Source organism: Pinus tabuliformis, chromosome 2_1, assembly GCF_031772625.1.
Source record: "Pinus tabuliformis cultivar Carrire ecotype Pingquan chromosome 2_1, CPIR1, whole genome shotgun sequence".
In the NCBI taxonomy this organism is placed as follows: Eukaryota; Viridiplantae; Streptophyta; class Pinopsida; order Pinales; family Pinaceae; genus Pinus; species Pinus tabuliformis.
Genome location: NC_142299.1, coordinates 667,448,566 through 667,461,152, shown reverse-complemented (window position 1 = coordinate 667,461,152; position 12,587 = coordinate 667,448,566).

The following is a 12,587-nucleotide window of genomic DNA, read 5'->3' as shown; positions in this document are numbered from 1 at the left end:
AAACACAGTTGCATATACACGCGGGTTGCCTTAACTTAAGTAGCGTATATGAATCTGAGAATGGAAATGAAAAGATTACTGATTTGATAATACTGATTCACCCACCCCCCTCTCAGTATTATTTCCAACACAATTGGCATACATAGTAAATCCCATTAATGCAAGAAGGGTTAGTTATAATTAATAATAAGGCATAGGGAAAATATGTGGTCTCGAGTAAGGTATGTAGGCATGGTGGGAATATAATAAGTTAATATTAATTTCCTTCAAAATAAACAAAATAACAAGTATAGAATGACTAACATTACAATGAACAAGTAGCAAAATATAGTAACTTGTGTTGCTAATATAGACTTTTTTTTTTTTTTGGTGCTAAAGAGGTGTGTGACAAGAGTTATGCAAATCAACACAAGGAATTTAAGGAGTTTAGGGTTGGGGAACATGTGTATTTTTGCATCAAGACCAAGAAGACCTCCTTGAGGTTTGGGTGATGTGCGAAGAAGGCACCTTGATATTGCAGGCCTTTCGAGATCCTTGAGAGGATTGGATACATATCCTATAGACTTGCACTACCTTTGACTGTGAAAGTGCATGATGTTTTCCATGTTTCATTGCTTAAAATATATGTAAAGGATGTTGATCTTGTGATTGATTGGTCTATATTGTAGGTGGAGCTAGAAGGAGAATTACATCTGAAACCTCAATGTATTTTGCAGAGAAAGATGCTCATGCTCTCGAATTGAGCAATCGAGCAAGTTAAAGTGCAGTGGAAGTACTTTGGTCCTGATGAAGCTACATGGGAGATGGTTAATTAGATGTGGGCTATGTATCCTTCATTTTTTTCAGGAGAGGAAAATAAATTTTGGTATATGTATATATGTATATGTATGTAAATACCACAATGAGTTGTTTTATAAAGCTCCAATAAGCGGTATGGTTGTTATGTTGTCATGCTTGTCATGTTGGTTATGATTTTTAGCAGGTTGATCATTGTAAATACTGCATTGAGCTAAGTTATAAAACTGCATGGGTAGTATATTTTTCTTTCAACAATCTTATTGGTTGTAGGTGTCATTGAACACAGAGGATGGTTTTCCCCTAAGGATCCATGTAATAAAGTTAATAAAGGAAAAATAAGACTAAGGCCATGGGACATGTATTCCAAGCTAAATGTTGGACAAAACATCCTAGTGGGTGTTCATTTGGTTTATTATGGCTAAGGGGAAATCAAAGGCAATGGCAAAGGCTTTGAAAATTCAAGAGGCATTAATTGGCATTTTCTATATTAAAAGAATGGAAATTAGTAGAAAAGGAAGGTGAAAGGTCACAAGTTGCATGTGAGGAGGAAAATGAAGGAAAATAATGGAAAATGAAGAAATTAGAGGTCTCATTAATAAAAAGGCTTCTGAGGATTAGTTCACAACCTTTTGTCAGTTTTAGCTTAGATCTCTCTCTACTCTCTCTATTCTCTCACACTCTTACACACTTAGAGTATTCTTGGAGCACTCTAGCATTGGAGGGAGGAAGGAAAAGGAAGCATAAGAAAGCAAAGGGAACCAAAGTTCAAGCAAGGAAGAGTTGGATCAAGTGGCTAAAACACGATTAGTTGTAGGTTTCAAGTTGCATGTATGATTTCCTTGCTATTTCTTGCATGCATGGTATATGCATGTCTGTATTTGGTTATCTTGTTGTCATTTCCATGGTTTTTCATAGGTGTGACAATGGTTTTCAGCGTTTCCTTGCCATTTCTGGATAACCATGGTGTGAAGGGGTTATTTTGCTTAGTTGAGATGGATTTAAGGATGGTTTTGAAACTGAGTGGGGTGGTCTTAGGAAAATTCCCAAAGTCCTAGAAATCCCTGGACTAGTAAAGGTGGGATATGCGGGAAAGCCTGAGGGTGGAGATGGGAAAATTCCTCATGGTTTAGGTGGAGAGACCCGGAGGCATCCATGCTTGTATATGCCTAGTGATACTTGGAATCGTATGTGGTGGGATTATGGTAAAGCCTGGTAGTTTATGTTTCTTGGTTGGGCCTAAGAATTGATTAACGGGATATATGGTAAATCCTCATTGTATAGATGAGGGTTTGGGCCTAGGAATCCTTGACTGGTATATGGCGAGATTGTGGTAAATCTTGAGGAAGCCTAGGTTGTTTTGTTGTGAGTCCCACATTCATGCTTGGAATATGACACAATGGTGATTGGTTGAAAGAAAGAATTAGTTCATCCCAATCTATGGTAGGGTGGTACGTGTAAGTCCCTGGCTTGATTGGATTTACATATGTTGATATGAGCTCTTTTCCTATTTTGTATTATGTGTAAATATAATTGTTATTATGTGTCTTTAATGGTTGTTCCATCATTGATATTTCTATGGTTATAAGCATGGTTTATGATAGACTTGAGTTATGTCTATCATCAAATTTTTATTAGTATATGAAATTTTAATGAATGAATGACCTAATAGATGATAATGCATCTATTGTGAGAGGGAATCTAACCTTCTTGACAAATCTCAGATAAGTATGAGGCCCCTATGTTCATATGTGTTTTTATGACCTATACAATACATGTTCATGATGTGTTAATGTCTGTCATGGTTAGGATGAGTTAGGTCAGGTACTTATTCAAGTTTTGCATTAGAGGCCTTGCCTTTTTATTATTTATCACTTCTGAGTGTTTCATCAATTTCTAGGCAAAGGCATGGTTCCTATCCCTGAAAAAAGTGGCTCAAAATTTGGGGTCACTGACACAAAAATAGCTAAAAAACACTGCAGTCACATGGAGGCCTTGTTGTGGGAGTGGCAGGAGGGTTACACTCACATGGCGGGCTTGTCATGGGAGTGACTGGGGGTCTAGTTTAGTTAAAAAGCAATTTAACTCAGGGTTTGGGCACCTGGATTGCTTGGGTAGCCTTTAGGGTTCCTACAACTCCTGAGGAAGATCAATTTAGTTTTGGTTTGTCGATTCCACCTCCTTAATTGTACTTGGGGACTTGAATAATATCATATTAACTCTTCATCACATGTTTACATCGGTAGGTTGGTTAGCTTGGGAAAATGTGGGAGCTCGAGTAAAATTAACATGCATTTCATCAAAGGGAGATCGACTAAATTAACCATGTCAATGAGAATTATATTGAGAATGGTCTATAATAAATGATGTGGCACTATGCCTCCAAGCAAGAAACTCAACAAATAATTCACTTCTTGTAGAAATTTAGTTCTACGCATTCAATGGAATGTAAGCATGTTAGTAAAGCTGCTTAATATAATAATGACATAGTATGGTAGTTTGAAAATTCGTCATGTCAAAATATTGATAGAAATTTATGAGAAATAAACAAATACAACATAACATTTCGCAAGGGAATGACAAGAATATTTATTTTTCTGAGTTTCTAACTTGTACATATGATAAGTGCATGTATATTATTATTGTGATTAACCCTTACCCAAGGAACAACCCTTTTTCCCAATATCTGTAGATTACTAACTCCATGTCATACATTAACCAAACCAATAGCTAATCACTAGGAAAAATTACATGATTATGAATATTTGTTTTTTGAAAAAAATGGGTATCATTTGCATTAAATAAAAAGGTTGGTTTCTGGGCCAATTCCCTTTGATATATCATCAAATCTTGAATTCAATATTTACTTCAAGATCCAACATAACAATTGGTTAAACATTCCATAAACTTGAGATCCTAAACTTATGACTGCACTTTCCTACTACTCTAAATATATGTCAACTGTAGTAACACCAAATACTCCTAAAAATAATAAGAAATTACAAAAAATATTATAACTTCAAAGTGAGAAAGAGTATCCCAAAAATCCAAATTATTCGACTATCCATGTCAGAGTGTGGTTTATGTTATTCTACTCTCCACTACTCATGGCACTTCCTTGATCCTTTTTCATTGCAAATAAGAATACATATGAGATTTATGGTTGGATTCCTATCCTTTTGTTTAAATCCACCTCTACTTCTCGATCTTCTTTTCTAAAAGGTCTAACTATCTTCTTAGAGTTTTAAAACTCATGGCTAGTTGAATCGTCTCCCGTAGATTCCTTCTTCCTCACATTCCTTGTCATTAATTTCTATGCGTATGATATCCTTGGAATTTGAGTCAGCGGTGAGATGACTTCCCTTACATTGACACTTCTTGAGATGAATAATTTGGATTCAGGGGGGGGGGGGGGTGGGGTGATCCTTTTCAATGAGGTTTGCATCCTTTGATGGCTTCGATTTAGGGATTTCCCCAATTTATCCCTTAGGAACTTCCTCACCTTTTTCTAATATTTCATTTTCTACAATGGGGTTTTCTTGTTCATTCCCATCATGCACTTGTAAAGTTTCAAACATATTGGCTAATGTAGAAGCGATGTTTTCAGCTTGTACAAGGTTTTTGTTCACTTTTTCTTTTCCCTTGTTGTTCCCCTTGAATTTTCTATTGTTCTTCTAGAGTAGGTGTTACATTATCCCCTTTTTTCATGTTGTTTTTTTTGCAAACATGAGCAAACTAGTTGTACTCGTGACAAATAATGCATTTAAATGGTAGTTTCTCATAATACAAAACTTAACAGTGGGCCCATTCTCATTCCGTTATTTTTATTTAAGGAGGTAACCCTTTCTCCAAATCTACCTCACAATTTTTTTGCATAGGTGAAGTAAAACCCTTTCGGTTTAGCTTGATCTAAGTATCTCCCCAATCTATTTCTAGTGGCTTTTAAGAAATCATCTTTCCAGTAGGAGATATTAATACATAGTAACTTAACTTAGACTAAAACTACATTCATATATCCTTGTCAAGATCAAAATCAATATATCACGAGTTCAAGTACATTCTTTTCCTTCCATAGAAATATGGTCCATTTCGGAAGCCTTTATAGCTCAGTCTTTCTTGAGTTCAAAGAGAAACGCAAAAAACCCATTTTTGCAGGCATACAGTCTGATCCTTCCCTTCATTAAGGGTTTCCAAGTATTTTAAATCCATTGATCCATATATTTTGGAGATGGTCACATTCCAGTAAATTTACTAACCAATGCTTTGTCTGTAAATGTGAGGGATGATTGTTGGAATGCCACTGGGAGAGAAAATAACGAAATATTCACAACTTTATTCACAAAATGTGATTGAGGTTCCTTTGGGAGGGGTATTTTATGTAATGATGCCTCCAATTCCTAGAAGGAAACATCATCGATGTGAGGAGGGAAGGAGGCCCCCTTCGAGCTAGCTACCATTAGCGCTCAACAAAAACCAAGGTTCCTTAAGCTTTGGATATGTTTTTTGAATATGAATATTAATTAAATATTTTGATTTGAATTAGTAGTAATAGATTTTACAATGCATGCAATTGCAACAACCTTGGCTCCTACTCTCATTGCTTCTATATGCATAAGCATAACATTTCATCATGGTCACAAATTAATAACTAACATAATGCGTTTTATGCAGTAATTATGTGAGTGAGTTCAATGAAATTGAATGAGATGGATTTTTCCACATGATCTCTAGCAATAGCCATTACAAGAAAGATGAGAGGGATTAATGAAAATGAAACCATGTTAATCAGTGAAATGAGATACATTACATACCATTGGAGCACTGTTTTTCTATCTGATTTTTCATCTTGACTTCTTAATTTGGACTAATCATGTCCTTGTCCACCATGCTATAATATTCCTCTCGAGTCAATGATTAAGACCATGTAAAGTAATTTATGAGAACCTAAGGAAGAAGATGAATGGTTAACACTAGAATCTATGGGAAACTCGAATACACTAGCAATATATATAGAAAGAAAGATATGAGTAAGTGTGCATGAATCAATGAATGGCTAGCTAGTGTCATAATGTAAGAAGGGGTGTAACTAATTGAACGAGAAATACCATGGTTTGGTAGGATGGGGCATTTGTGGTTTTAAGAAGAGAAAGATGTTAAGAAAACCATGTCTTGGCCTACACTAGTTTATCTATCCAACCGATCTTCTTCTTTGTGTTGTCGTGCAGTCTCAATCTCAAGCAAACAACATCTTCTTTTCTTGTTTTAATGGAACCATCTCAAGGAAACTGCCTCTTCTTTTCTTGTTTTGATGGAACCATTATTAGTTTAGGATGCATCTTGTGCCTCTTTAACTTAGTGAAAATAAAAATAACCTTATAAAAATTAAATAATAAAAAAAATGACCCATGGTTTTAAGAATTAATGATATTGACCCATGGTATTTATGTGGAATATAACCAGGAAATTAAACTAGCCTAGATCCATATGAGTTTGATGTTATATTTAGATACATAATTATCTATTTGAGCATTTGTCTAGATATGATCGAGGTGGGGAAACATTAGGAAAAATGTAATTATTACATTTTACCTAATATTTCTGCATACCTCCATGCACTTTTTAGGTAAAATATAATACTATAATATTACATTTTACCCAATATTTCCCCTAAGGAGGTCCACTTTTTATTAAATATTTCTTTATATTTGAAGTTTAAATGTAAACAAACTTAACTATAAAATTAGCAAGGTGCTAGGGGGAATATAGAGTAAAATGTAATATAGAGTAAAATGTAATATTCAAGCTGGAGTGTGACGGGAAATATTAGGTAAATATAATAATATTAAATTTTAATTAGTATTTCCCCACACCTCGCCACTTTTTATTGGGTGAGGGTGGTAATAAATATTGGGTAAAATATAATATTGTAATATTATATTTTATGGCTCATTCTATAACCCAGTATGATGTGTAACATAAAGTTGAAAGATCTCACTTAAACATGTAAATGTAATGTTTAACATTTAAATAAATAAATATATAAGAGGTATAAAGAGGTATGGTAAATAAATAAAAATATAAATAAATTATAAGTATGGTAAATAAATAAAACCTCTTTTTATATTTACTCCATAAACCTTTTTATATTTACAAAAACTCATAAAATAAGTTTTACTTTTTATATATTTACAAAAACTCATAAAATAAGTTTTACTTAGGTGAAACTTATGGGCCAAATACCATGGGACAAATAATTATTAATACCATGGGCCAAATACCATATTTATAAAAGAAGTATAAAGAGGTATGGTAAATAAATAAATATAAAAGAGGTATAAAGAGGTATGGTAAATAAATAAAAATATATCGAATAGGATTAGAAATCAAAATCTAATTATATACCAAACCTATGGGCCAAATACCATGGTAAATAAAAGATACATGATAAATAAATAAAAATATAAATAAACGAGAGGTATGGTAAATAAATAAAACCTCTTTTTATATTTACTCCATAAACCTCTTTATACTTACCAACACTAATTTTTATTTATTTATTTAGGTGAAGCCTATGGACCAAATTATTATTAATACCATGCAAAAAAACATTATTAACCCTAATATTAATATTAAAAGATTATTATTATTATTATTATTAAATATAATATTCATATTAATGTATTATAATATTAATATTATTAAATTTAATAACTTTGGATTAATACAATAATAATTTTGTCATATTATAAAATATCATGATATATATTAACTCTAGATATATATGGGAGGGAAGAACAAAGACACATAGTGATAGAGGTGGAGAGATAGGGGGAGTGACAAGGGAGAGATGGAGATAAACTGAAGGAGAGGGGAGAGGAGGAATGAAGAGAGAGAGAAGGAGAGGAGTGAGAAAGGTAGAGAAGGGTAAGATAGGGAGAGGGAGGCACAAATATGGAGGGGGGAAAGAGAGGGAGAGAGATATTGCGAGGATTGGAGGGAAGAGAGAGGGGGGGAGAGAGAGACATGGGGGAAGAGAGAGGAAGGTATGAGAGAAAGGGAGAGAGAGGAATGATGAGAGAGAGGACTTGCAAGAGAGGAGGGATAGTGAGATGGAGTTGGAGTTGGAGGGAGGGAAGAATAAAGGCATAGAGAGTGAGAAGTGGAGAGAGAGAGAGTGAAAAGGGAGATATAGAGAGAGAGAATGTGTATGTTTAGGGTGAGATAAAGAGACAAATAAGGAGAGATAGAGAGAAGGGGGAGAGAAGGAGAGAGAAGGAGGGAGTGAGGGATATAGTAACATATTTGGGGAGAGAGAGAGAGAGAGAGAGAGATTGATGGGGGAAGAGAGAGGATTGAAGGGAAAAAAGAGAGAGTGAGAGAGTGATGGGGGAAGAGAGAGGGAGGTAGGAGAGAAAGGGAGAGAGAGGAAGAATGAGAGACAAGACTTAAGAGAGAGGATAAGAATGATGGGGGAAGAAAGAGGATTGGATGGCAAAGAGAGAGAGAGAGAGAGATGGGGGAAGAGAGAGGGAGGTAGGAGAGAAAGGTGGAGAGCAAAAGTATGAGAGAGTGGAATTGAGAGAGAGGAGGAGAGAGGGAGGTAGGAGAGAAAGGTGGAGAGCGAAAGTATGAGAGAGTGGACTTGAGAGAGAGGAGGAGAGAGGGAGGGATAGGGAGATGGAGTTGGAGGGGGAGAGAGGGAGGGAAAGAGAGATGGAGTTGGAGAAATACATAAAGAGTGAGAAGTGTAGAGAGAGAGGGAGTGACAAGGGAGAGATGGAGAGAGAGTGTATATCTTTGGGGGTGAGATAAAGACACAAAGAATGAGAGATGGAGAGAATGGGAGAGAGAAGGAGAGAGGGAGGGATATAGTAAAAATTTTGGAGGGTGGAGAGAGAGAGAGAGAGAGGTGGGAGAAAAAGGGAGGGAGTGGAAGGAAGAAAAAGAGTATATGATAGAGTAGAGAGAGGGAGGGAAAGAGAGATGGAGTTGGAGTGGGAAAGAGAGGGAGGTAAGAAGAAATAAATAGAGAGGGAAAGGTGGAGAGATAGGGAGAGAGGGAGTAATAAGAAATATGGAGAGAGAGGGAGAGAGGAGAGCAGGAGGGAAGAGAGATAGGAGCTGGGGGAGAGAGAGAGAGAGAGGGAGAGGAGGAGGGAGGGATAGATAGATAGATTGGAGAAAGGGAGTGTATGTTTTTGTGGTGATATAGAGAGACAAAAGGAGATAGATATATAGATGGAAAATGAAGAGAGGGAAGAAGAGAGAGATGGAGAGGAGGGAGGGATAGAGAGATTGATAGATATGGAGTGAGAGAGCATGTGTGTTGGGGGGGTTGAGATAGAGAGACAAAGAAGGAGAGATGGAGGGAGATAAATATATATATGGAGGGGGGAGAGAGGGAAGAAGATTTCTTGCATTAGATGCATTGTTTTTAGTGTAGATGGTGATTTCTAATCCTATTTGATTGCTTGCACTAAATGCATTGATTTTAGTGTATATGTTGATTTATAATAATATTTGATTTCTTTCACTAGATGCATTGATTTCAATGTAGATGATTTCTAATCCTATTTTATTTCTTGCACTAAATGCATTGATTTTAGTGTAGATGGTGATTTCTAATCCTATTTGATTTCTTGCACTAGATGCACTGATTTCAATGTAGATGATTTCTAATCCTATTTGATTTCTTGCACAAAATGCATTGATTACAATGTAGATGGTGATTTATCTATTTTATTTCTTGCACTAGATGCATTGATTTAAGTGTATATGTTGGTTTATAATCCTATTTTCTTATATTTTCTTACTTGCACTAGATGCATTGATTAAAGTGTATATGTTTGTTTATAATCCTATTGCTTACTTGCACTAGATGCATTGATTTGAGTGTAAACATTGATTTCTAATCCTATTTGATTGCTTACATTAGATGCATTGATTTTAGTGTAAATGTTGTTTTCTAATGTTATTTGATTGCTTGCATTAAATGCATTGATTTCAGTGTAGATGTTGATTTCTGATTTGATGTAATTGGATGTATGATGGTACAATAATTTTAAAGTGATTGGATTAACATTGTACATTGATTTCAGTGTAAGCACAAAAAATGATTGAAAATGTACATTGATTTTTGTGTTATAGTAATTCAAGCTATTAATATTGGACAGAAAGAAAGGCAAGGTATGATGTTGAATACAATAGCTCGAGCTAAGGATTTAAATGATTTACAATTTAACCTATCCTATCGATATGAAAAGATGGAAAAAGTAACAAGCGTGACAATAAGAATAATAGAAGAAAATAGTTTGAGATTAATCATAATAAAGATTTAAATGGTTTACGATTTAACCTATCCTATCGATATGAAAAGATGTCAAAAGTAACAAGGGTGACAATAAGAATAGTAGAAGACAATAGTTTGAGATTAATCACAATGAAGGCTATTTGTAATTGACTATATTCTTATTATTGACATTTTATATCATTCAACACTATTGCATTTTCACTTTACATTCAAAATTTTTATTTCATCATTTTTCATCATTAAAGTTATTAACAAAGATTTATCATCTCAACAAAATTAAAATGACCAGATTAATCTGAGACATATTTAGCATATTTAAAATGATTATATCAATATTAGAAGAATTTACATATTAAAGATAAAATTAAGCATATGTTCGTTAGATTTTCTTCGGCAGCGCATGATTGAAACCAACCTAGATCCATCTTAACTCCGGATTTATCAAGTACCGAGAGAGATCAAATCTCTCAAGGTGCAAACCTTTCCTTAAGTTTTGCACTCAAAAAAAGGGTTTGCACCTTGAGATATTTGATCCCTCTCGATGCTTGATAGATCCAAAGTTAAGATGGATCTAGGCTATTATAAATTAAATCACTAATAAAAATGGACAAACATTATTCAATGTGTCATACACTTATCTAATGATACATCTTATATTGCCAAAATTTAAAAAATCATAAAAAATATTAAATTATATATATTTTTGTTTATCAAGTGTTCTGAGTTCATCATTAAAATGACGAGATTAATCTAAGACATATTTACCATATTTAAAATGATTATATTAATATTAGATGAATTTACATATTACCGATAAAATTAATCATCTGTTCGTTAGATTTTCTTCGGCAACGCATGATTGAAACCAACCTAGATCCATATTAACTCTGATCTATCAAGAGCCGAGAGGGATCAAATATTTCAAGGTGCAAACCTTTCCTCAAGTTTTGCACTCAAAAAAATGGTTTTCACCTCGAGATATTTGATCCCTCGCGGCGCTTGATAAATCTGGAGTTAAGATGGATCTAGGCTATTATAAATTAAATTACTAATAAAAATGGACAAACATTATTCAATGTGTCATACACTTATTTAATGATACATCTTATATTGCCAAGATTTAAAAAATCATAAAAATTAATTAAATTATATATATTTTTTGTTTATAAGTGTTTTGAGTTCATCATTAAAATGACGAGATTAATGTGAGACATATTTAGCATATTTAAAATGATTATATTAATATTAGATGAATTTACATATTACTGATAAAATTAATCATATGTTCATTAGATTTTCCTCGGCAGTGCACGATTGAAACCAACCTAGATCCATCTTAACTCCAGATCTATCAACCGCCGAGAGGGATCAAATATTTCAAGGTGCAAGCCTTTCCTCAAGTTTTGCACTAAAAAAAAGGGTTTGCACCTGAGATAATTGATCCCTCTTGGCGCTTGATAGATCTGGAGTTAAGATGGATCTAGGGTGTTATAAATTAAATCACTAGTAAAAATGGACAAACATTATTCAATGTGTCAATACACTTATCTAATGATACATCTTATATTGCCAAGATTTAAAAAATCATAAAACTTAATTAAATTATATATATATATTTTTTATTTATAAGTGTTCTAAGTTCATCAGAGATTGCATCTTGAGAACAACGATTGAGGGGCATCTATGTTGTTGAAATCACCCTCAGATTGACAAACATTAATCAATGTGTTAATGCACTTATCTAATGATACATCTCATATTGCCAAGATTTAAAAAATTATAAAAAATGATTAAATTATAATTTTTTTTGTTTATCAAGTGTTCTAAGTTCATCAAAGATTCCATCAAACTTGACTTGTGGCTTGAGAAACAATGATCTAGGGGCATCTAAGCTGTCCACACCAACCCTTAACATGACTGGATTTTTTCCCATGGAGGGGTGACCTTCATATGATGGAGTGACTTAAGAGTACACCCCATCACCGTCTATTCTTATTTTAAATTGTTATTATTATTAATTATAAAAATAAATAATATATGATATATACATTAGATAAGAAAAAAAAAACAAGATTCATAATCATGCTCGGTGATAAATATTTTTAATTTGTAAATAGACTTTATTACAATACCATGGGTTAACACTATGGATTGTCAATACTACATGTCCAAAAACTATAATTCATTTTATAATAAAAATATTTATAAATATTTTGTTGTAATTTTATTTTATATTATTTTAGATCTCTATTATTCACTTATTCATTATTTATAATTAAAATAAAATTCTGAAAATCTTATTTGAAATAAATACAATTATAACATCATAACAAGAATAGATTTCTTTATTAATTATTAATTATTAAAATAAAAATCTGAAAATCCTATTTGAAAATAAATACACTTATAATACAACAAGAATAAATTTTGCAGTTCTATTTTAAATACTATTAAAAATATTTCATAAAAGTAAATCTTATTA